Below are 26,268 nucleotides of genomic sequence, written 5' to 3'. Positions count from 1 at the left end.
CGTTCGTTTCTGCTAGCGCTGTGCTTCTACACATGTATTTGCTGAACGGTGAAAGCACACAGTAATGCACTTTTCTCCTAGCAAATACACTCTTTCTAAGGAAATGGGAACACACTGAAGAGACACTTGTGGGAGCTACTGTGACTAAAACTGAGCTTCCCTACGCACAGGGAAGCAAGAGAAATGCTGATTTCACCAAGCCCAGTTACATACTCAGAATCTGTACTCATGCGCAAATAGGCATGTCTCTGGAGGCAAAAAACTCATTTCTGACAAAGTTGCCCAAATGCATCTCAGAAGTGTGCAACTTGTTCCCTGAGTTAGAAAACGTCGAGAAACGTTCGTTTCTGCTAGCGCTGTGCTTCTACACATGTATTTGCTGAACGGTGAAAGCGCACAGTAATGCACTTTTCTCCCAGCAAATACACTGTTTCTAAGGAAATGGGAACACACTGAGGAGACACTTGTGGGAGCTACTGTGACTAAAACTGAGCTTCCCTACGCACAGGGAAGCAAGAGAAATGCTGATTTCATCAAGCCCAGTTACATACTCAGATTCTGTACTACTGCGCAAATAGGCATGTCTCTTTAGGCAAAAAACTCATTTCTGACAAAGTTGCCCAAATGCATCTCAGAAGTGTGCAACTTGTTCCCTGAGTTAGAAAACGTCGAGAAACGGTCGTTTCTGCTAGCGCTGTGCTTCTACACGTGTACTTGCTGAACGGTGAAAGCGCACAGTAATGCACTTTTCTCCCAGCAAATAAACTGTTTCTAAGGAAATGGGAACACACTGAGGAGAAAGTAGTGGGAGCTACAGTGACTAAAACTGAGCTTCCCTACGCACAGGGAAGCAAGAGAAATGCTGATTTCATCAAGCCCAGTTACATACTCAGAATCTGTACTACTGCGCAAATAGGCATGTCTCTGTAGGCAAAAAACTCATTTCTGACAAAGTTGCCCAAATGCATCTCAGAAGAGTGCAACTTGTTCCCTGAGTTAGAAAACGTCGAGAAACGGTCGTTTCTGCTAGCGCTGTGCTTCTACACATGTATTTGCTGAACGGTGAAAGCGCACAGTAATGCACTTTTCTCCCAGCAAATACACTGTTTCTAAGGAAATGGGAACACACTGAGGAGACACTTGTGGGAGCTACTGTGACTAAAACTGAGCTTCCCTACGCACAGGGAAGCAAGAGAAATGCTGATTTCATCAAGCCCAGTTACATACTCAGAATCTGTACTACTGCGCAAATAGGCATGTCTCTGTAGGCAAAAAACTCATTTCTGACAAAGTTGCCCAAATGCATCTCAGAAGTGTGCAACTTGTTCCCTGAGTTAGAAAACGTCGAGAAACGGTCGTTTCTGCTAGCGCTGTGCTTCTACACATGTATTTGCAGAACGGTGAAAGCGCACAGTAATGCACTTTTCTCCCAGCAAATACACTGTTTCTAAGGAAGTGGGAACACACTGAGGAGACACTTGTGGGAGCTACTATGACTAAAACTGAGCTTCCCTACGCACAGGGAAGCAAGAGAAATGCTGATTTCATCAAGCCCAGTTACATACTCAGAATCTGTACTACTGCGCAAATAGGCATGTCTCTGTAGGCAAAAAACTCATTTCTGACAAAGTTGCCCAAATCAATCTCAGGAGTGTGCAACTTGTTCCCTGAGTAGAAAACGTCGAGAAACGTTCGTTTCTGCTAGCGCTGTGCTTCTACACATGTATTTGCTGAACGGTGAAAGCGCACAGTAATGCACTTTTCTCCCAGCAAATAAACTGTTTCTAAGGAAATGGGAACACACTGAGGAGACACTTGTGGGAGCTACTGTGACTAAAACTGAGCTTCCCTACGCACAGGGAAGCAAGAGAAATGCTGATTTCATCAAGCCCAGTTACATACTCAGAATCTGTACTACTGCGCAAATAGGAATGAATCTGTAGGCAAAAAACTTATTTCTGACAAAGTTGCCCAAATGCATCTCAGAAGTGTGCAACTTGTTCCCTGAGTTAGAAAACGTCGAGAAACGGTCGTTTCTGTTAGCCCTGTGCTTCTACACATGTATTTGCTGAACGGTGAAAGCGCACAGTAATGCACTTTTCTCCCAGCAAATACACTGTTTCTAAGGAAATGGGAACACACTGAGGAGACACTTGTGGGAGATATTGTGACTAAAACTGAGCTTCCCTACAAACAGGGAAGCAAGAGAAATGCTGATTTCATCAAGCCCAGTTACATACTCAGAATCTGTACTACTGCGCAAATAGGCATGTCTCTGTAGGCAAAAAACTCATTTCTGACAAAGTTGCCCAAATGCATCTCAGAAGTGTGCCACTTGTTCCCTGAGTTAGAAAACGTCGAGAAACGGTCGTTTCAGCTAGCGCTCTGCTTCTACACATGTATTTGCTGAATAGTGAAAGCGCACAGTAATGCATATTTCTCCCAGCAAAAACACTGTTTCTAAAAATTTGGGAACACACTGAGGAGACACTTGTGGGAGCTACTGTGACTAAAACTGAGCTTCCCTACGCACAGGGAAGCAAGAGAAATGCTGATTTCATCAAGCCCAGTTACATACTCAGAATCTGTACTGCTGCGCAAATAGGCATGTCTCTGTAGGCAAAAAACTCATGTCTGAAAAAGTTGTCCAAATGCATCTCAGAAGTGTGCAACTTCTTCCCTGAGTTAGGAAACGTCGAGAAACGGTCATATCTGCTAGCGCTGTGCTTCTACACATGTATTTGTTGCACGGTGAAAGCGCACAGTAATGCAATTTTCTCCCAGCAAATACACTGTTTCTAAGGAAATGGGAACACACTGAGGAGACACTTGTGGGAGCTACTGTGACTAAAACTGAGCTTCCCTACGCACAGGGAAGCAAGAGAAATGCTGATTTCATCAAGCCCAGTTACATACTCAGAATCTGTACTACTGCGCAAATAGGAATGAATCTGTAGGCAAAAAACTCATTTCTGACAAAGTTGCCCAAATGCATCTCAGAAGTGTGCAACTTGTTCCCTGAGTTAGAAAACGTCGAGAAACGGTCGTTTCTGTTAGCGCTGTGCTTCTACACATGTATTTGCTGAACGGTGAAAGCGCACAGTAATGCACTTTTCTCCCAGCAAATACACTGTTTCTAAGGAAATGGGAACACACTGAGGAGACACTTGTGGGAGATACTGTGACTAAAACTGAGCTTCCCTACAAACAGGGAAGCAAGAGAAATGCTGATTTCATCAAGCCCAGTTACATACTCAGAATCTGTACTACTGCGCAAATAGGCATATATCTGTAGGCAAAAAACTCATTTCTGACAAAGTTGCCCAAATGCATCTCAGAAGTGTGCAACTTGTTCCCTGAGTTAGAAAACGTCGAGAAACGGTCGTTTCTGCTAGCGCTGTGCTTCTACACATGTATTTGCTGAACGGTGAAAGCGCACAGTAATGCACTTTTCTCCCAGCAAATACACTGTTTCTAAGGAAATGGGAACACACTGAGGAGAAAGTTGTGGGAGCTACAGTGACTAAAACTGACCTTCCCTAAGCACAGGGAAGCAAGAGAAATGCTGATTTCATCAAGCCCAGTTACATACTCAGAATCTGTACTACTGCGCAAATAGGCATGTGTCTCTGTAGGCAAAAAACTCATTACTGACAAAGTTGCCCAAATGCATCTCAGAAGTATGCAACTTGTTCCCTGAGTTAGAAAACGTCGAGAAACGGTCGTTTCTGCTAGCGCTGTGCTTCTACACATGTATTTGCTGAACGGTGAAAGCGCACAGTAATGCGCTTTTCTCCCAGCAAATACACTGTTTCTAAGGAAATGGGAACACACTGAGAAGACACTTGTGGGAGCTACTGTGACTAAAACTGAGCTTCCCTACGCACAGGGAAGCAAGAGAAATGCTGATTTCATCAAGCCCAGTTACATACTCAGAATCTGTACTACTGCGCAAATAGGCATGTCTCTGTAGGCAAAAAACTCATTTCTGACAAAGTTGCCCAAATGCACCTCAGTAGAGTGCAACTTGTTCCCTGAGTTAGAAAACGTCGAGAAACTTTCGTTTCTGCTAGCGCTGTGCTTCTACACATGTATTTGCTGAACGGTGAAAGCGCACAGTAGTGCACTTTTCTCCCAGCAAATACACTGTTTCTAAGGAAATGGGAACACACTGAGGAGACACTTGTGGGAGCTACTGTGACTAAAACTGAGCTTCCCTACGCACAGGGAAGCAAGAGAAATGCTGATTTCATCAAGCCCAGTTACATACTCAGACTCTGTACTACGGCGAAAATAGGCATGTCTCTTTAGGCAAAAAACTCATTTTTGACAAAGTTGCCCAAATACATCTCAGAAGTGTGCAACATGTTCCCTGAGTTAGAAAACGTCGAGAAATGTTCGTTTCTGCTAGCGCTGTGCTTCTATACATGTATTTGAAGAACGGTGAAAGCGCACAGTAATGCACTTTTCTCCCAGCAAATACACTGTTTCTAAGGAAATGGGAACACACTGAGGAGAAAGTTGTGGGAGCTACAGTGACTAAAACTGAGCTTCCCTACGCACAGGGAAGCAAGAGAAATGCTGATTTCATCAAGCCCAGTTACATACTCAGAATCTGTACTACTGCGCAAATAGGCATGTCTCTGTAGGCAAAAAACTCATTTCTGACAAAGTTGCCCGAATGCATCTCAGAAGTGTGCAACTTGTTCCCTGAGTTAGAAAACGTCGAGAAACGTTCGTTTCTGCTAGCGCTGTGCTTCTACACATGAATTTGCTGAACGGTGAAGGCGCACAGTAATGCACTTTTCTCCCAGCAAATACACTGTGTCTAAGGAAATGGGAACACACTGAGGAGACACTTGTGGGAGCTATTGTAACTAAAACTGAGCTTCCCTATGCACAGGGAAGCAAGAGAAATGCTGATTTCATCAAGCCCACTTACATACTCAGAATCTGTACTACTGCGCAAATAGGCATGTCTCTTTAGGCAAAAAACTCATTTCTGACAAAGTTGCCCAAATGCATCTCAGAAGTGTGCAACTTGTTCCCTGAGTTAGAAAACGTCGAGAAACGTTCGTTTCTGCTAGCGCTGTGCTTCTACACATGTATTTGCTGAACGGTGAAAGAGCACAGTAATGCACTTTTCTCCCAGCAAATACACTGTTTCTAAGTAAATGGGAACACACTGAGGAGACACTTGTGGGAGCTACTGTGACTAAAACTGAGCTTCCCTACGCACAAGGAAGCAAGAGAAATGCTGATTTCATCAAGCCCAGTTACATACTCAGAATCTGTACTACTGCGCAAATAGGCATGTCTCTTTAGGCAAAAAATTCATTTCTGACAAAGTTGCCCAAATGCATCTCAGAAGTGTGCAACTTCTTCCCTGAGTTAGAAAACGTCGAGAAACGGTCGTATCTGCTAGCGCTGTGCTTCTACACATGTATTTGCTGAACGGTGAAAGCGCACAGTAATGCACTTTTCTCCCAGCAAATACACTGTTTCTAAGGAAATGGGAACACACTGAGGAGACACTTGTGGGAGCTACTGTGACTAAAACTGAGCTTCCCTACACACAGGGAAGCAAGAGAAATGCTGATTTCATCAAGCCCAGTTACATACTCAGAATCTGTACTACTGCGCAAATAGGCATGTCTCTGTAGGCAAAAAACTCATTTCTGACAAAGTTGCCCAAATGCATCTCAGAAGTGTGCCACTTGTTCCCTGAGTTAGAAAACGTCGAGAAACGTTCGTTTCTGCTAGCGCTGTGCTTCTACACATGTATTTGCTGAACGGTGAAAGCGCACAGTAATGCACTTTTCTCCCAGAAAATACACTGTTGGTAAGGAAATGGGAACACACTGAGGAGACACTTGTGGGAGCTACTGTGACTAAAACTGAGCTTCCCTACACACAGGGAAGCAAGAGAAATGCTGATTTCATCAAGCCCAGTTACATACTCAGAATCTGTACTACTGCGCAAATAGGCATGTCTCTGTAGGCAAAAAACTCATTTCTGACAAAGTTGCCCAAATGCATCTCAGAAGTGTGCCACTTGTTCCCTGAGTTAGAAAACGTCGAGAAACGTTCGTTTCTGCTAGCGCTGTGCTTCTACACATGTATTTGCTGAACGGTGAAAGCGCACAGTAATGCACTTTTCTCCCAGAAAATACACTGTTTCTAAGGAAATGGGAACACACTGAGGAGCAACTTGTGGGGGCTACAGTGACTAAAACTGAGCTTCCCTACGCACAGGGAAGCAAGAGAAATGCTGATTTCATCAAGCCCAGTTACATACTCAGAATCTGTACTACTGCGCAAATAGGCATGTCTCTGTAGGCAAAAAACTCATTTCTGACAAAGTTGCCCAAATGCATCTCAGAAGTGTGCAACCTGTTCCTTGAGTTAGAAAACGTCGAGAAACGTTCGTTTCTGCTAGCGCTTTGCTTCTTCACATGTATTTGCTAAACGGTGAAAGCGCACAGTGATGCACTTTTCTCCCAGCAAATACACTGTTTCTAAGGAAATGGGAACACACTGAGGAGACATTTGTGGGAGATACTGAGACTAAAACTGAGCTTCCCTACGCACAGGGAAGCAAGAGAAATGCTGATTTCATCAAGCCCAGATACATACTCAGAATCTGTACTACTGCGCAAATAGGCATGTCTCTGTAGGCAAAAAACTCATTTCTGACAAAGTTGCCCAAATGCATCTCAGAAGTGTGCAACTTCTTCCCTGAGTTAGAAAACGTCGAGAAACGTTCGTTTCTGCTAGCGCTGTGCTTCTACACATGTATTTGCTGAACGGTGAAAGCGCACAGTAATGCAATTTTCTCCCAGCAAATACACTGTTTCTAAGGAAATGGGAACACACTGAGGAGACACGTGTGGGAGCTACTGTGACTAAAACTGAGCTACCCTACGCACAGGGAGGCAAGAGAAATGCTGATTTCATCAAGCCCAGTTACATACTCAGAATCTATACTACTGCGCAAATAGGCATGTCTCTGTAGGCAAAAAACTCATTTCTGACAAAGTTGCCCAAATACATCTCAGAAGTGTGCAACTTTTTCCCTGAGTTAGAAAACGTCGAGAAACGTTCGTTTCTGCTAGCGCTGTGCTTCTACACATGTATTTGCTGAACGGTGAAAGAGCACAGTAATGCACTTTTCTCCCAGCAAATACACTGTTTCTAAGTAAATGGGAACACACTGAGGAGACACTTGTGGGAGCTACTGTGACTAAAACTGAGCTTCCCTACGCACAAGGAAGCAAGAGAAATGCTGATTTCATCAAGCCCAGTTACATACTCAGAATTTGTACTACTGCGCAAATAGGCATGTCTCTTTAGGCAAAAAATTCATTTCTGACAAAGTTGCCCAAATGCATCTCAGAAGTGTGCAACTTCTTCCCTGAGTTAGAAAACGTCGAGAAACGGTCGTATCTGCTAGCGCTGTGCTTCTACACATGTATTTGCTGAACGGTGAAAGCGCACAGTAATGCACTTTTCTCCCAGCAAATACACTGTTTCTAAGGAAATGGGAACACACTGAAGAGAGACTTGTGGGAGCTACTGTGACTAAAACTGAGCTTCCCTACGCACAGGGAAGCAAGAGAAATGCTGATTTCATCAAGCCCAGTTACATACTCAGAATCTGTACTACTGCGCAAATAGGCATGTCTCTGTAGGCAAAAAACTCATTTCTGACAAAGTTGCCCACATGCATCTCAAAAGTGTGCAACTTGTTCCCTGAGTTAGAAAACGTCGAGAAACGTACGTTTCTGCTAGCGCTGTGCTTCTACACACGTATTTGCTGAACGGTGAAAGCGCACAGTAATGCACTTTTCTCCCAGCAAATACACTGTTTCTAAGGAAATGGGAACACACTGAGGAGACACTTGTGGGAGCTACTGTGACTAAAACTGAGCTTCCCTACACACAGGGAAGCAAGAGAAATGCTGATTTCATCAAGCCCAGTTACATAATCAGAATCTGTACTACTGCGCAAATAGGCATGTCTCTGTAGGCAAAAAACTCATTTCTGACAAAGTTGCCCAAATGCATCTCAGAAGTGTGCCACTTGTTCCCTGAGTTAGAAAACGTCGAAAAACGTTCGTTTCTGCTAGCGCTGTGCTTCTACACATGTATTTGCTGAACGGTGAAAGCGCACAGTAATGCACTTTTCTCCCAGAAAATACACTGTTTCTAAGGAAATGGGAACACACTGAGGAGCAACTTGTGCGAGCTACAGTGACTAAAACTGAGCTTCCCTACGCACAGGGAAGCAAGAGAAATGCTGATTTCATCAAGCCCAGTTACATACTCAGAATCTGTACTACTGCGCAAATAGGCATGTCTCTGTAGGCAAAAAACTCATTTCTGACAAAGTTGCCCAAATGCATCTCAGAAGTGTGCAACTTGTTCCCTGAGTTAGAAAACGTCGAGAAACGTTCGTTTCTGCTAGCGCTTTGCTTCTACACATGTATTTGCTGAACGGTGAAAGGGCACAGTAATGCACTTTTCTCCCAGCAAATACACTGTTTCTAAGGAAATGGGAACACACTGAGGAGACATTTGTGGGAGATACTGTGACTAAAACTGAGCTTCCCTACGCACAGGGAAGCAAGAGAAATGCTGATTTCATCAAGCCCAGATACATACTCAGAATCTGTACTACTGCGCAAATAGGCATGTCTCTGTAGGCAAAAAACTCATTTCTGACAAAGTTGCCCAAATGCATCTCAGAAGTGTGCAACTTCTTCCCTGAGTTAGAAAACGTCGAGAAACGGTCGTATCTGCTAGCGCTGTGCTTCTACACATGTATTTGCTGAACGGTGAAAGCGCACAGTAATGCAATTTTCTCCCAGCAAATACACTGTTTCTAAGGAAATGGGAACACACTGAGGAGACACTTGTGGGAGCTACTGTGACTAAAACTGAGCTTCCCTACGCACAGGGAAGCAAGAGAAATGCTGATTTCATCAAGCCCAGTTACATACTCAGAATCTGTACTACTGCGCAAATAGGCATGTCTCTGTAGGCAAAAAACTCATTTCTGACAAAGTTGCCCAAATGCATCTCAGAAGTGTGCAACTTCTTCCCTGAGTTAGAAAACGTCGAGAAACGGTCGTATCTGCTAGCGCTGTGCTTCTACACATGTATTTGCTGAACGGTGAAAGGGCACAGTAATGCAATTTTCTCCCAGCAAATACACTGTTTCTAAGGAAATGGGAACACACTGAGGAGACACGTGTGGGAGCTACTGTGACTAAAACTGAGCTACCCTACGCACAGGGAGGCAAGAGAAATGCTGATTTCATCAAGCCCAGTTACATACTCAGAATCTATACTACTGCGCAAATAGGCATGTCTCTGTAGGCAAAAAACTCATTTCTGACAAAGTTGCCCAAATGCATCTCAGAAGTGTGCAACTTGTTCCCTGAGTTAGAAAACGTCGAGAAACGTTCATTTCTGCTAGCGCTGTGCTTCTACACATGTATTTGCTGAACGGTGAAAGAGCACAGTAATGCACTTTTCTCCCAGCAAATACACTGTTTCTAAGTAAATGGGAACACACTGAGGAGACACTTGTGGGAGCTACTGTGACTAAAACTGAGCTTCCCTACGCACAAGGAAGCAAGAGAAATGCTGATTTCATCAAGCCCAGTTACATACTCAGAATCTGTACTACTGCGCAAATAGGCATGTCTCTTTAGGCAAAAAATTCATTTCTGACAAAGTTGCCCAAATGCATCTCAGAAGTGTGCAACTTCTTCCCTGAGTTAGAAAACGTCGAGAAACGGTCGTATCTGCTAGCGCTGTGCTTCTACACATGTATTTGCTGAACGGTGAAAGCGCACAGTAATGCACTTTTCTCCCAGCAAATACACTGTTTCTAAGGAAATGGGAACACACTGAGGAGACACTTGTGGGAGCTACTGTGACTAAAACTGAGCTTCCCTACGCACAGGGAAGCAAGAGAAATGCTGATTTCATCAAGCCCAGTTACATACTCAGAATCTGTACTACTGCGCAAATAGGCATGTCTCTGTAGGCAAAAAACTCATTTCTGACAAAGTTGCCCAAATGCATCTCAGAAGTGTGCAACTTGTTCCCTGAGTTAGAAAACGTCGAGAAACGTTCATTTCTGGTAGCGCTGTGCTTCTACACATGTATTTGCTGAACGGTGAAAGAGCACAGTAATGCACTTTTCTCCCAGCAAATACACTGTTTCTAAGGAAATGGGAACACACTGAGGAGACACTTGTGGGAGCTACTGTGACTAAAACTGAGCTTCCCTACGCACAAGGAAGCAAGAGAAATGCTGATTTCATCAAGCCCAGTTACATACTCAGAATCTGTACTACTGCGCAAATAGGCATGTCTCTTTAGGCAAAAAATTCATTTCTGACAAAGTTGCCCAAATGCATCTCAGAAGTGTGCAACTTCTTCCCTGAGTTAGAAAACGTCGAGAAACGGTCGTATCTGCTAGCGCTGTGCTTCTACACATGTATTTGCTGAACGGTGAAAGCGCACAGTAATGCACTTTTCTCCCAGCAAATACACTGTTTCTAAGGAAATGGGAACACACTGAGGAGACACTTGTGGGAGCTACTGTGACTAAAACTGAGCTTCCCTACGCACAAGGAAGCAAGAGAAATGCTGATTTCATCAAGCCCAGTTACATACTCAGAATCTGTACTACTGCGCAAATAGGCATGTCTCTTTAGGCAAAAAATTCATTTCTGACAAAGTTGCCCAAATGCATCTCAGAAGTGTGCAACTTCTTCCCTGAGTTAGAAAACGTCGAGAAACGGTCGTATCTGCTAGCGCTGTGCTTCTACACATGTATTTGCTGAACGGTGAAAGCGCACAGTAATGCACTTTTCTCCCAGCAAATACACTGTTTCTAAGGAAATGGGAACACACTGAGGAGACACTTGTGGGAGCTACTGTGACTAAAACTGAGCTTCCCTACGCACAGGGAAGCAAGAGAAATGCTGATTTCATCAAGCCCAGTTACATACTCAGAATCTGTACTACTGCGCAAATAGGCATGTCTCTGTAGGCAAAAAACTCATTTCTGACAAAGTTGCCCAAATGCATCTTAGAAGTGTGCAACTTGTTCCCTGAGTTAGAAAACGTCGAGAAACGGTCGTATCTGCTAGCGCTGTGCTTCTACACATGTATTTGCTGAACGGTGAAAGCGCACAGTAATGCACTTTTCTCCCAGCAAATACACTGTTTCTAAGGAAATGGGAACACACTGAGGAGACACTTGTGGGAGCTACTGTGACTAAAACTGAGCTTCCCTACACACAGGGAAGTACTAGAAATGCTGATTTCATCAAGCCCAGTTACATACTCAGAATCTGTACTACTTCGCAAATAGGCATGTCTCTGTAGGCAAAAAACTCATTTCTGACAAAATTGCCAAAAGCATCTCAGAAGTGTGCAACTTGTTCCCTGAGTTAGAAAACGTCGATAAACGTTCGTTTCTGCTAGCGCTGTGCTTCTACACATGTATTTGCTGAACGGTGAAAGAGCACAGTAATGCACTTTTCTCCCAGCAAATACACTGTTTCTACGGAACTGGGAACACACTGAGGAGACACTTGTGGGAGCTACTGTGACTACAACTGAGCTACCCTACGCACAGGGAAGCAAGAGAAATGCTGATTTCATCAAGCCCAGTTACATACTCCGAATCTGTACTACTGCGCAAATAGGCATGTCTCTGTAGGCAAAAAACTCATTTCTGACAAAGTTGCCCAAATGCATCTCAGAAGTGTGCAACTTGTTCCCTGAGTTAGAAAACGTCGAGAAACATTCGTTTCTGCTAGCGCTGTGCTTCTAAACATGTATTTGCTGAACGGTGAAAGCGCACAGTAATGCACTTTTCTCCCAGCAAATACACTGTTTCTAAGGAAATGGGAACACACTGAGGAGACACTTGTGGGAGCTACTGTGACTAAAACTGAGCTTCCCTACGCACAGGGAAGCAAGAGAAATGCTGATTTCATCAAGCCCAATTACATACTCAGAATCTGTACTACTGCGCGAATAGGCATGTCTCTTTAGGCAAAAAACTCATTTCTGACAAAGTTGCCCAAATGCATCTTAGAAGTGTGCAACTTGTTCCCTGAGTTAGAAAACGTCGAGAAACGGTCGTTTCTGCTAGCGCTGTGCTTCTACACATGTATTTGCTGAACGGTGAAAGCGCACAGTAATGCACTTTTCTCCCAGCAAATACACTGTATCTAAGGAAATGAAAACACACTGAGGAGACACTTGTGGGAGCTACTGTGACTAAAACTGAGCTTCACTACGCACAGGGAAGCAAGAGAAATGCTGATTTCATCAAGCCGAGTTACATACTCAGAATCTGTACTACTGCGCAAATAGGCATGTCTCTGTAGGCAAAAATCTCATTTCTGACAAAGTTGCCCAAATGCATCTCAGAAGTGTGCAACTTGTTCCCTGAGTTAGAAAACGTCGAGAAACGGTCGTTTCTGCTAGCGCTGTGCTTCTACACATGTATTTGCTGAACGGTGAAAGCGCACAGTAATGCACTTTTCTCCCAGCAAATACACTGTTTCTAAGGAAATGGGAACACACTGAGGAGACACTTGTGGGAGCTACTGTGACTAAAACTGAGCTTCCCTACACACAGGGAAGTACTAGAAATGCTGATTTCATCAAGCCCAGTTACATACTCAGAATCTGTACTACTTCGCAAATAGGCATGTCTCTGTAGGCAAAAAACTCATTTCTGACAAAATTGCCAAAAGCATCTCAGAAGTGTGCAACTTGTTCCCTGAGTTAGAAAACGTCGATAAACGTTCGTTTCTGCTAGCGCTGTGCTTCTACACATGTATTTGCTGAACGGTGAAAGCGCACAGTAATGCACTTTTCTCCCAGCAAATACACTGTTTCTACGGAACTGGGAACACACTGAGGAGACACTTGTGGTAGCTACTGTGACTACAACTGAGCTACCCTACGCACAGGGAAGCAAGAGAAATGCTGATTTCATCAAGCCCAGTTACATACTCAGAATCTGTACTACTGCGCAAATAGGCATGTCTCTGTAGGCAAAAAACTCATTTCTGACAAAGTTGCCCAAATGCATCTCAGAAGTGTGCAACTTGTTCCCTGAGTTAGAAAACGTCGAGAAACATTCGTTTCTGCTAGCGCTGTGCTTCTAAACATGTATTTGCTGAACGGTGAAAGCGCACAGTAATGCACTTTTCTCCCAGCAAATACACTGTTTCTAAGGAAATGGGAACACACTGAGGAGACACTTGTGGGAGCTACTGTGACTAAAACTGAGCTTCCCTACGCACAGGGAAGCAAGAGAAATGCTGATTTCATCAAGCCCAATTACATACTCAGAATCTGTACTACTGCGCGAATAGGCATGTCTCTTTAGGCAAAAAACTCATTTCTGACAAAGTTGCCCAAATGCATCTTAGAAGTGTGCAACTTGTTCCCTGAGTTAGAAAACGTCGAGAAACGGTCGTTTCTGCTAGCGCTGTGCTTCTACACATGTATTTGCTGAACGGTGAAAGCGCACAGTAATGCACTTTTCTCCCAGCAAATACACTGTATCTAAGGAAATGAAAACACACTGAGGAGACACTTGTGGGAGCTACTGTGACTAAAACTGAGCTTCACTACGCACAGGGAAGCAAGAGAAATGCTGATTTCATCAAGCCGAGTTACATACTCAGAATCTGTACTACTGCGCAAATAGGCATGTCTCTGTAGGCAAAAAACTCATTTCTGACAAAGTTGCCCAAATGCATCTCAGAAGTGTGCAACTTGTTCCCTGAGTTAGAAAACGTCGAGAAACGGTCGTTTCTGCTAGCGCTGTGCTTCTACACATGTATTTGCTGAACGGTGAAAGCGCACAGTAATGCACTTTTCTCCCAGCAAATACACTGTTTCTAAGGAAATGGGAACACACTGAGGAGACACTTGTGGGAGCTACTGTGACTAAAACTGAGCTTCCCTACACACAGGGAAGTACTAGAAATGCTGATTTCATCAAGCCCAGTTACATACTCAGAATCTGTACTACTTCGCAAATAGGCATGTCTCTGTAGGCAAAAAACTCATTTCTGACAAAATTGCCAAAAGCATCTCAGAAGTGTGCAACTTGTTCCCTGAGTTAGAAAACGTCGATAAACGTTCGTTTCTGCTAGCGCTGTGCTTCTACACATGTATTTGCTGAACGGTGAAAGAGCACAGTAATGCACTTTTCTCCCAGCAAATACACTGTTTCTACGGAACTGGGAACACACTGAGGAGACACTTGTGGGAGCTACTGTGACTACAACTGAGCTACCCTACGCACAGGGAAGCAAGAGAAATGCTGATTTCATCAAGCCCAGTTACATACTCCGAATCTGTACTACTGCGCAAATAGGCATGTCTCTGTAGGCAAAAAACTCATTTCTGACAAAGTTGCCCAAATGCATCTCAGAAGTGTGCAACTTGTTCCCTGAGTTAGAAAACGTCGAGAAACATTCGTTTCTGCTAGCGCTGTGCTTCTACACATGTATTTGCTGAACGGTGAAAGCGCACAGTAATGCACTTTTCTCCCAGCAAATACACTGTTTCTAAGGAAATGGGAACACACTGAGGAGACACTTGTGGGACCTCCTGTGACTAAAACTGAGCTTCCCTACGCACAGGGAAGCAAGAGAAATGCTGATTTCATCAAGCCCAATTACATACTCAGAATCTATACTACTGCGCGAATAGGCATGTCTCTTTAGGCAAAAAACTCATTTCTGACAAAGTTGCCCAAATGCATCTCAGAAGTGTGCCACTTGTTCCCTGAGTTAGAAAACGTCGAGAAACGGTCGTTTCTGCTAGCGCTGTGCTTCTACACATGTATTTGCTGAACGGTGAAAGCGCACAGTAATGCACTTTTCTCCCAGCAAATACACTGTATCTAAGGAAATGAAAACACACTGAGGAGACACTTGTGGGAGCTACTGTGACTAAAACTGAGCTTCACTACGCACAGGGAAGCAAGAGAAATGCTGATTTCATCAAGCCGAGTTACATACTCAGAATCTGTACTACTGCGCAAATAGGCATGTCTCTGTAGGCAAAAAACTCATTTCTGACAAAGTTGCCCAAATGCATCTCAGAAGTGTGCAACTTGTTCCCTGAGTTAGAAAACGTCGAGAAACGGTCGTATCTGCTAGCGCTGTGCTTCTACACATGTATTTGCTGAACGGTGAAAGCTCACAGTAATGCACTTTTCTCCCAGCAAATACACTGTTTCTAAGGAAATGGGAACACACTGAGGAGACACTTGTGGGAGCTACTGTGACTAAAACTGAGCTTCCCTACGCACAGGGAAGCAAGAGAAATGCTGATTTCATCAAGCCCAGTTACATACTCAGAATCTGGACTACTTTGCAAATAGGCATGTCTCTTTAGGCAAAAAACTCATTTCTGACAAAGTTGCCCAAATGCATCTCAGAAGTGTGCAACTTGTTCCCTGAGTTAGAAAACGTCGAGAAACGGTCGTTTCTGCTAGCGCTGTGCTTCTACACATGTATTTGCTGAACGGTGAAAGCGCACAGTAATGCACTTTTCTCCCAGCAAATACACTGTTTCTAAGGAAATGGGAACACACTGAGGAGACACTTGTGGGAGCTACTGTGACTAAAACTGAGCTTCCCTACGCACAGGGAAGCAAGAGAAATGCTGATTTCATCAAGCCCAATTACATACTCAGAATCTGTACTACTGCGCGAATAGGCATGTCTCTTTAGGCAAAAAACTCATTTCTGACAAAGTTGCCCAAATGCATCTTAGAAGTGTGCAACTTGTTCCCTGAGTTAGAAAACGTCGAGAAACGGTCGTTTCTGCTAGCGCTGTGCTTCTACACATGTATTTGCTGAACGGTGAAAGCGCACAGTAATGCACTTTTCTCCCAGCAAATACACTGTATCTAAGGAAATGAAAACACACTGAGGAGACACTTGTGGGAGCTACTGTGACTAAAACTGAGCTTCCCTACGCACAGGGAAGCAAGAGAAATGCTGATTTCATCAAGCCCAGTTACATACTCAGAATCTGTACTACTGCGCAAATAGGCATGTCTCTGTAGGCAAAAAACTCATTTCTGACAAAGTTGCCCAAATGCATCTCAGAAGTGTGCAACTTGTTCCCTGAGTTAGAAAACGTCGAGAAACGGTCGTATCTGCTAGCGCTGTGCTTCTACACATGTATTTGCTGAACGGTGAAAGCGCACAGTAATGCAATTTTCTCCAAGCAAATACACTGTTTCTAAGGAAATGGGAACACACTGAGGAGACACTTGTGGGAGCTACTGTGACTAAAACTGAGCTACCCTACGCACAGGGAGGCAAGAGAAATGCTGATTTCATCAAGCCCAGTTACATACTCAGAATCTGTACTACTGCGCAAATAGGCATGTCTCTGTAGGCAAAAAACTCATTTCTGACAAAGTTTCCCAAATGCATCTCAGAAGTGTGCAACTTGTTCCCTGAGTTAGAAAACGTCGAGAAACGTTCGTTTCTGCTAGCGCTGTGCTTCTACACATGTATTTGCTGAACGGTGAAAGCGCACAGTAATGCACTTTTCTCCCAGCAAATACACTGTTTCTAAGGAAATGGGAACACACTGAGGAGACACTTGTGGGAGCTATTGTGACTAAAACTGAGCTTCCCTACGCACAGGGAAGCAAGAGAAATGCTGATTTCATCAAGCCCAGTTACATACTCAGAATCTGTACTACTGCGCAAATAGGCATGTCTCTTTAGGCAAAAAACTCATTTCTGACAAAGTTGCCCAAATGCATCTCAGAAGTGTGCAACTTGTTCCCTGAGTTAGAAAACGTCGAGAAACGGTCGTTTCTGCTAGCGCTGTGCTTCTACACATGTATTTGCTGAACGGTGAAAGCGCACAGTGATGCACTTTTCTCCCAGCAAATACACTGTTTCTAAGGAAATGGGAACACACTGAGGAGACACTTGTGGGAGCTACTGTGACTAAAACTGAGCTTCCCTACGCACAGGGAAGCAAGAGAAATGCTGATTTCATCCAGCCCAGTTACATACTCAGAATCAGTACTACTGCGCTAATAGGCATGTCTCTGTAGGCAAAAACTCATTTCTGACAAAGTTGCCCAAATGCATCTCAGAAGTGTGCAACTTGTTCCCTGAGTTAGAAAACGTCGAGAAACGGTCCTTTCAGCTAGCGCTGTGCTTCCACACATGTATTTGCTGAACGGTGAAAGCGCACAGTAATGCACTTTTCTCCCAGAAAATACACTGTTTCTAAGGAACTGGGAACACACTGAGGAGACACTTGTGGGAGCTACTATGACTAAAACTGAGCTTCCCTATGCACAGGGAAGCAAGAGAAATGCTGATTTCATCAAGCCCAGTTACATACTCAGAATCTGTACTACTGCGCAAATAGGCATGTCTCTGTAGGCAAAAAACTCATTTTTGAGAAAGTTACCCAAATGCATCTCAGAAGTGTGCAATTTGTTCCCTGAGTTAGAAAACGTCGAGAAACGGTCTTTTCTGCTAGCGCTGTGCTTCTACACATGTATTTGCTGAACGGTGAAAGCGCACAGTAATGCACTTTTCTCCCAGCAAATACACTGTTTCTAACGAAATGGGAACACACTGAGGAGACACTTGTGGGAGCTACTGTGACTAAAACTGAGCTTCCCTACGCACAGGGAAGCAAGAGAAATGCTGATTTCATCAAGCCCAGTTACATACTCAGAATCTGTACTACTGCGCAAATAGGCATGTCTCTGTAGGCAAAAAACTCATTTCTGACAAAATTGCCAAAAGCATCTCAGAAGTGTGCAACTTGTTCCCTGAGTTAGAAAACGTCGAGAATCGGTCGTTTCTGCTAGCGCTGTGCTTGTACACATGTATTTGCTGAACGGTGAAAGCGCACTGTAATGCACTTTTCTCCCAGCAAATACACTGTATCTAAGGAAATGGGAACACACTGAGGAGACACTTGTGGGAGCTACTGTGACTAAAACTGAGCTTCCCTACGCACAGGGAAGCAAGAGAAATGCTGATTTCATCAAGCCCAGTTACATACTCAGAATCTGTACTACTGCGCAAATAGGCATGTCTCTGTAGGCAAAAAACTCATTTCTGACAAAGTTGCCCAAATGCATCTCAGAAGTGTGCAACTTGTTCCCTGAGTTAGAAAACATCGAGAAACGGTCGTATCTGCTAGCGCTGTGCTTCTACACATGTATTTGCTGAACGGTGAAAGCTCACAGTAATGCACTTTTCTCCAAGCAAATACACTGTTTCTAAGGATATGGGAACACACTGAGGAGACACTTGTGGGAGCTACTGTGACTAAAACTGAGCTTCCCTACGCACAGGGAAGCAAGAGAAATGCTGATTTCATCCAGCCCAGTTACATAATCAGAATCTGTACTACTGCCCAAATAGGCATGTCTCTGTAGGCAAAAAACTCATTTCTGACAAAGTTGCCCAAATGCATCTCAGAAGTGTGCAACTTGTTCCCTGAGTTAGAAAACGTCGAGAAACGGTCTTTTCTGCTAACGCTGTGCTTCTACACATGTATTTGCTGAACGGTGAAAGCGCACAGTAATGCACTTTTCTCCCAGCAAATATACTGTTTCTAAGGAAATGGGACCACACTGAGGAGACACTTGTGGGAGTTACTGTGACTAAAACTGAGCTTCACTACGCACAGGGAAGCAAGAGAAATGCTGATTTCATCAAGCCCAGTTACATACTCAGAATCTGTACTACTGCGCAAATAGGCATGTCTCTTTAGGCAAAAAACTCATTTCTGACAAAGTTGCCCAAATGCATCTCAGAAGTGTGCAACTTGTTCCCTGAGTTGGAAAACGTCGAGAAACGGTCGTTTCTGCTAGCGCTGTGCTTCTAAACATGTATTTGCTGAACGGTGAAAGCGCACAGTAATGCACTTTTCTCCCAGCAAATACACTGTTTCTAAGGAAATGGGTACACACTGAGGAGACACTTGTGGGAGCTACTGTGACTAAAACTGAGCTTCCCTACGCACAGGGAAGCAAGAGAAATGCTGATTTCATCAAGCCCAGTTACATACTCAGAATCTGTACTACTGCGCAAATAGGCATGAGTCTGTAGGCAAAAAACTCATTTCTGACAAAGTTGCCCAAATGCATCTCAGAAGTGTGCAACTTCTTCCCTGAGTTAGAAAACGTCGAGAAACGGTCGTATCTGCTAGCGCTGTGCTTCTACACATGTATTTGCTGAACGGTGAAAGCGCACAGTAATGCACTTTTCTCCCAGCAAATACACTGTTTCTAAGGAAATGGGAACACACTGAGGAGACACTTGTGGGAGCTACAGTGACTAAAACTGAGCTTCCCTACGCACAGGGAAGCAAGAGAAATGCTGATTTCATCAAGCCCAGTTACATACTCAGAATCTGTACTACTGCGCAAATAGGCATGTCTCTGTAGGCAAAAAACTCAATTCTGACAAAGTTGCCCAAATGCATCTCAGAAGTGTGCAACTTGTTCCCTGAGTTAGAAAACGTCGAGAAACGGTCGTTTCTGCTAGCGCTGTGCTTCTACACATGTATTTGCTGAACGGTGAAAGCGCACTGTAATGCACTTTTCTCCCAGCAAATACACTGTATCTAAGGAAATGGGAACACACTGAGGAGACACTTGTGGGAGCTACTGTGACTAAAACTGAGCTTCCCTACGCACAGGGAAGCAAGAGAAATGCTGATTTCATCAAGCCCAGTCACATACTCAGAATCTGTACTACTGCGCAAATAGGCATGTCTCTGTAGGCAAAAAACTCATTTCTGACAAAATTGCCAAAAGCATCTCAGAAGTGTGCAACTTGTTCCCTGAGTTAGAAAACGTCGATAAACTGTCGTTTCTGCTAGCGCTGTGCTTCTACACATGTATTTGCTGAACGGTGAAAGCGCACAGTAATGCACTTTTCTCCCAGCAAATACACTGTTTCTAAGGAACTGGGAACACACTGAGGAGACACCTGTGGGAGCTACTGTGACTACAACTGAGCTTCCCTACGCACAGGGAAGCAAGAGAAATGCTGATTTCATCAAGCCCAGTTACATACTCAGAATCTGTACTACTGCGCAAATAGGCATGTCTCTGTAGGCAAAAAACTCATTTCTGACAAAGTTGCCCAAATGCATCTCAGAAGTGTGCAACTTGTTCCCTGAGTTAGAAAACGTCGAGAAACATTCGTTTATGCTAGCGCTGTGCTTCTAAACATGTATTTGCTGAACGGTGAAAGCGCACAGTAATGCACTTTTCTCCCAGCAAATACACTGTTTCTAAGGAAATGGGAACACACTGAGGAGACACTTGTGGGAGCTACAGTGACTAAAACTGAGCTTCCCTACGCACAGGGAAGCAAGAGAAATGCTGATTTCATCAAGCCCAGTTACATACTCAGAATCTGTACTACTGCGCAAATAGGCATGTCTCTGTAGGCAAAAAACTCAATTCTGACAAAGTTGCCCAAATGCATCTCAGAAGTGTGCAACTTGTTCCCTGAGTTAGAAAACGTCGAGAAACGGTCGTTTCTGCTAGCGCTGTGCTTCTACACATGTATTTGCTGAACGGTGAAAGCGCACAGTAATGCACTTTTCTCTCAGCAAATACACTGTTTCTAAGGAAATGGGAACACACTGAGGAGACACTTGTGGGAGCTACTGTGACTAAAACTGAGCTTCCCTACGCACAGGGAAGCAAGAGAAATGCTGATTTCATCAAGCCCAGTTACATACTCAGAATCTGTACTACTTCGCAAATAGGCATGTCTCTGTAGGCAAAAAACTCATTTCTGACAAAATTGCCAAAACATCTCAGAAGTGTGCAACTTGTTCCCTGAGTTAGAAAACGTCGATAAACGGTCGTTTCTGCTAGCGCTGTGCTTCTACACATGTATTTGCTGAACGGTGAAAGCGCACTGTAATGCACTTTTCTCCCAGCAAATACACTGTATCTAAGGAAATGGGAACACACTGAGGAGACACTTGTGGGAGCTACTGTGACTAAAACTGAGCTTCCCTACGCACAGGGAAGCAAGAGAAATGCTGATTTCATCAAGCCAGTCACATACTCAGAATCTGTACTACTGCGCAAATAGGCATGTCTCTGTAGGCAAAAAACTCATTTCTGACAAAATTGCCAAAAGCATCTCAGAAGTGTGCAACTTGTTCCCTGAGTTAGAAAACGTCGATAAACTGTCGTTTCTGCTAGCGCTGTGCTTCTACACATGTATTTGCTGAACGGTGAAAGCACACAGTAATGCACTTTTCTCCCAGCAAATACACTGTTTCTAAGGAACTGGGAACACACTGAGGAGACACTTGTGGGAGCTACTGTGACTACAACTGAGCTTCCCTACGCACAGGGAAGCAAGAGAAATGCTGATTTCATCAAGCCCAGTTACATACTCAGAATCTGTACTACTGCGCAAATAGGCATGTCTCTGTAGGCAAAAAACTCATTTCTGACAAAGTTGCCCAAATGCATCTCAGAAGTGTGCAACTTCTTCCCTGAGTTAGAAAACGTCGAGAAACATTCGTTTCTGCTAGCGCTGTGCTTCTAAACATGTATTTGCTGAACGGTGAAAGCGCACAGTAATGCACTTTTCTCCCAGCAAATACACTGTTTCTAAGGAAATGGGAACACACTGAGGAGACACTTGTGGGAGCTACTGTGACTAAAACTGAGCTTCCCTACGCACAGGGAAGCAAGAGAAATGCTGATTTCATCAAGCCCAATTACATACTCAGAATCTGTACTACTGCGCGAATAGGCATGTCTCTTTAGGCAAAAAACTCTTTTCTGACAAAGTTGCCCAAATGCATCTCAGAAGTGTGCAACTTGTTCCCTGAGTTGGAAAACGTCGAGAAACGGTCGTTTCTGCTAGCGCTGTGCTTCTACACATGTATTTGCTGAACGGTGAAAGCGCACAGTAATGCACTTTTCTCCCAGCAAATACACTGTATGTAAGGAAATGGGAACACACTGAGGAGACACTTGTGGGAGCTACTGTGACTAAAACTGAGCTTCCCTACGCACAGGGAAGCAAGAGAAATGCTGATTTCATCAATCCCAGTTACATACTCAGAATCTGTACTACTGCGCAAATAGGCATGTCTCTGTAGGCAAAAAACTCATTTCTGACAAAGTTGCCCAAATGCATCTCAGAAGTGTGCAACTTGTTCCCTGAGTTAGAAAACGTCGAGAAACGGTCGTATCTGCTACCGCTGTGCTTCTACACATGTATTTGCTGAACGGTGAAAGCGCACAGTAATGCACTTTTCTCCAAGCAAATACACTGTTTCTAAGGAAATGGGAACACACTGAGGAAACACTTGTGGGAGCTACTGTGACTAAAACTGAGCTTCCCTACGCACAGGGAAGCAAGAGAAATGCTGATTTCATCCAGCCCAGTTACATAATCAGAATCTGTACTACTGCGCAAATAGGCATGTCTCTGTAGGCAAAAAACTCATTTCTGACAACGTTGCCCAAATGCATCTCAGAAGTGTGCAACTTGTTCCCTGAGTTAGAAAACGTCGAGAAACGGTCATATCTGCTAACGCTGTGCTTCTACACATGTATTTGCTGAACGGTGAAAGCGCACAGTAATGCACTTTTCTCCCAGCAAATACACTGTTTCTAAGGAAATGTGAATACACTGAGGAGACACTTGTGGGAGCTACTGTGACTAAAACTGAGCTTCCCTACGCACAGGGAAACTAGAGAAATGCTGATTTCATCAAGCCCAGTTACATACTCAGAATCTGTACTACTGCGCAAATAGGCATGTCTCTGTAGGCAAAAAACTCATTTCTGACAAAGTTGCCCAAATGCATCTCAGAAGTGTGCAACTTGTTCCCTGAGTTAGAAAACGTCGAGAAACGGTCGTATCTGCTAGCGCTGTGCTTCTACACATGTATTTGCTGAACGGTGAAAGCTCACAGTAATTCACTTTTCTCCAAGCAAATACACTGTTTCTAAGGAAATGGGAACACACTGAGGAGACACTTGTGGGAGCTACTGTGACTAAAACTGAGCTTCCCTACGCACAGGGAAGCAAGGGAAATGCTGATTTCATCCAGCCCAGTTACATAATCAGAATCTGTACTACTGCGCAAATAGGCAAAAAACTCATTTCTGACAAAGTTGCCCAAATGCATCTCAGAAGTGTGCAACTTGTTCCCTGAGTTAGAAAACGTCGAGAAACGGTCATATCTGCTAGCGCTGTGCTTCTACACATGTATTTGCTGAACGGTGAAAGCGCACAGTAATGCACTTTTCTCCCAGCAAATACACTGTTTCTAAGGAAATGTGAATACACTGAGGAGACACTTGTGGGAGCTACTGTGACTAAAACTGAGCTTCCCTACGCACAGGGAAACTAGAGAAATGCTGATTTCATCAAGCCCAGTTACATACTCAGAATCTGTACTACTGCGCAAATAGGCATGAATCTGTAGGCAAAAAACTCATTTTTGAGAAAGTTGCCCAAATGCATCTCAGAAGTGTGCAACTTGTTCCCTGAGTTAGAAAACGTCGAGAAACGTTCGTTTCTGCTAGCGCTGTGCTTCTACACATGTATTTGCTGAACGGTGAAAGCGCACAGTAATGCACTTTTCTCCCAGCAAATACACTGTTTCTAAGGAACTGGGAACACACTGAGGAGACACTTGTGGGAGCTACTGTGACTAAAACTGAGCTTCCCTACGCACAGGGAAGCAAGAGAAATGCTGATTTCATCCAGCCCAGTTACATACTCAGAATCTGTACTACTGCGCATATAGGCATATCTCTGTAGGCAAAAAACTCATTTCTGACAAAGTTGCCCAAATGCATCTCAGAAGTGTGCAACTTGTTCTCTGAGTTAGAAAACGTCGAGAAACGGTCGTATCTGCTAGCGCTGTGCTTCTACACATGTATTTGCTGAACGGTGAAAGCTCACAGTAATTCACTTTTCTCCAAGCAAATACACTGTTTCTAAGGAAATGGGAACACACTGAGGAGACACTTGTGGGAGCTACTGTGACTAAAACTGAGCTTCTCTACGCACAGGGAAGCAAGGGAAATGCTGATTTCATCCAGCCCAGTTACATAATCAGAATCTGTACTACTGCGCAAATAGGCATGTCTCTGTAGGCAAAAAACTCATTTCTGACAAAGTTGCCCAAATGCATCTCAGAAGTGTGCAACTTGTTCCCTGAGTTAGAAAACGTCGAGAAACGGTCATATCTGCTAGCGCTGTGCTTCTACACATGTATTTGCTTGACGGTGAAAGCGCACAGTAATGCACTTTTCTCCCAGCAAATACACTGTTTCTAAGGAAATGTGAATACACTGAGGAGACACTTGTGGGAGCTACTGTGACTAAAACTGAGCTTCCCTACGCACAGGGAAACTAGAGAAATGCTGATTTCATCAAGCCCAGTTACATACTCAGAATCTGTACTACTGCGCAAATAGGCATGTCTCTGTAGGCAAAAAACTCATTTCTGACAAAGTTGCCCAAATGCATCTCAGAAGTGCGTAACTTGTTCCCTGAGTTAGAAAACGTCGAGAAACATTCGTTTCTGCTAGCGCTGTGCTTCTAAACATGTATTTGCTGAACGGTGAAAGTGCACAGTAATGCACTTTTCTCCCAGCAAATACACTGTTTCTAAGGAAATGGGAACACACTGAGGAGACACTTATGGGAGCTACTGTGACTAAAACTGAGCTTCCCTACGCACAGGGAAGCAAGAGAAATGCTGATTTCATCAAGCCCAATTACATACTCAGAATCTGTACTACTGCGCGAATAGGCATGTCTCTTTAGGCAAAAGAGTCATTTCTGACAAAGTTGCCCAAATGCATCTCAGAAGTGTGCAACTTGTTCCCTGAGTTGGAAAACGTCGAGAAACGGTCGTTTCTGCTAGCGCTGTGCTTCTATACATGTATTTGCTGAACGGTGAAAGCGCACAGTAATGCACTTTTCTCCCAGCAAATACACTGCTTCTAAGGAAATGGGAATACACTGAGGAGACACTTGTGGGAGCTACTGTGACTAAAACTGAGCTTCCCTACGCACAGGGAAACTAGAGAAATGCTGATTTCATCAAGCCCAGTTACATACTCAGAATCTGTACTACTGCGCAAATAGGCATGAATCTGTAGGCAAAAAACTCATTTCTGACAAAGTTGCCCAAATGCATCTCAGAAGTGTGCAACTTGTTCCCTGAGTTAGAAAACGTCGAGAAACGTTCGTTTCTGCTAGCGCTGTGCTTCTACACATGTATTTGCTGAACGGTGAAAGCGCACAGTAATGCACTTTTCTCCCAGCAAATACACTGTTTCTAAGGAACTGGGAACACACTGAGGAGACACTTGTGGGAGCTACTGTGACTAAAACTGAGCTTCCCTACGCACAGGGAAGCAAGAGAAATGCTGATTTCATCAAGCCCAGTTACATACTCAGAATCTGTACTACTGCGCATATAGGCATATCTCTGTAGGCAAAAAACTCATTTCTGACAAAGTTGCCCAAATGCATCTCAGAAGTGTGCAACTTGTTCTCTGAGTTAGAAAACGTCGAGAAACGGTCGTATCTGCTAGCGCTGTGCTTCTACACATGTATTTGCTGAACGGTGAAAGCTCACAGTAATTCACTTTTCTCCAAGCAAATACACTGTTTCTAAGGAAATGGGAACACACTGAGGAGACACTTGTGGGAGCTACTGTGACTAAAACTGAGCTTCTCTACGCACAGGGAAGCAAGGGAAATGCTGATTTCATCCAGCCCAGTTACATAATCAGAATCTGTACTACTGCGCAAATAGGCATGTCTCTGTAGGCAAAAAACTCATTTCTGACAAAGTTGCCCAAATGCATCTCAGAAGTGTGCAACTTGTTCCCTGAGTTAGAAAACGTCGAGAAACGGTCATATCTGCTAGCGCTGTGCTTCTACACATGTATTTGCTGAACGGTGAAAGCGCACAGTAATGCACTTTTCTCCCAGCAAATACACTGTTTCTAAGGAAATGTGAATACACTGAGGAGACACTTGTGGGAGCTACTGTGACTAAAACTGAGCTTCCCTACGCACAGGGAAACTAGAGAAATGCTGATTTCATCAAGCCCAGTTACATACTCAGAATCTGTACTACTGCGCAAATAGGCATGAATCTGTAGGCAAAAAACTC

Source organism: Acomys minous (assembly GCF_964271855.1).
Source record: "Acomys minous genome assembly, chromosome: 13".
Classification (NCBI taxonomy): domain Eukaryota; kingdom Metazoa; phylum Chordata; class Mammalia; order Rodentia; family Muridae; genus Acomys; species Acomys minous.
The sequence above is the reverse complement of the archived record's forward strand: the minus strand, read 5'-3'. Positions refer to the sequence as shown.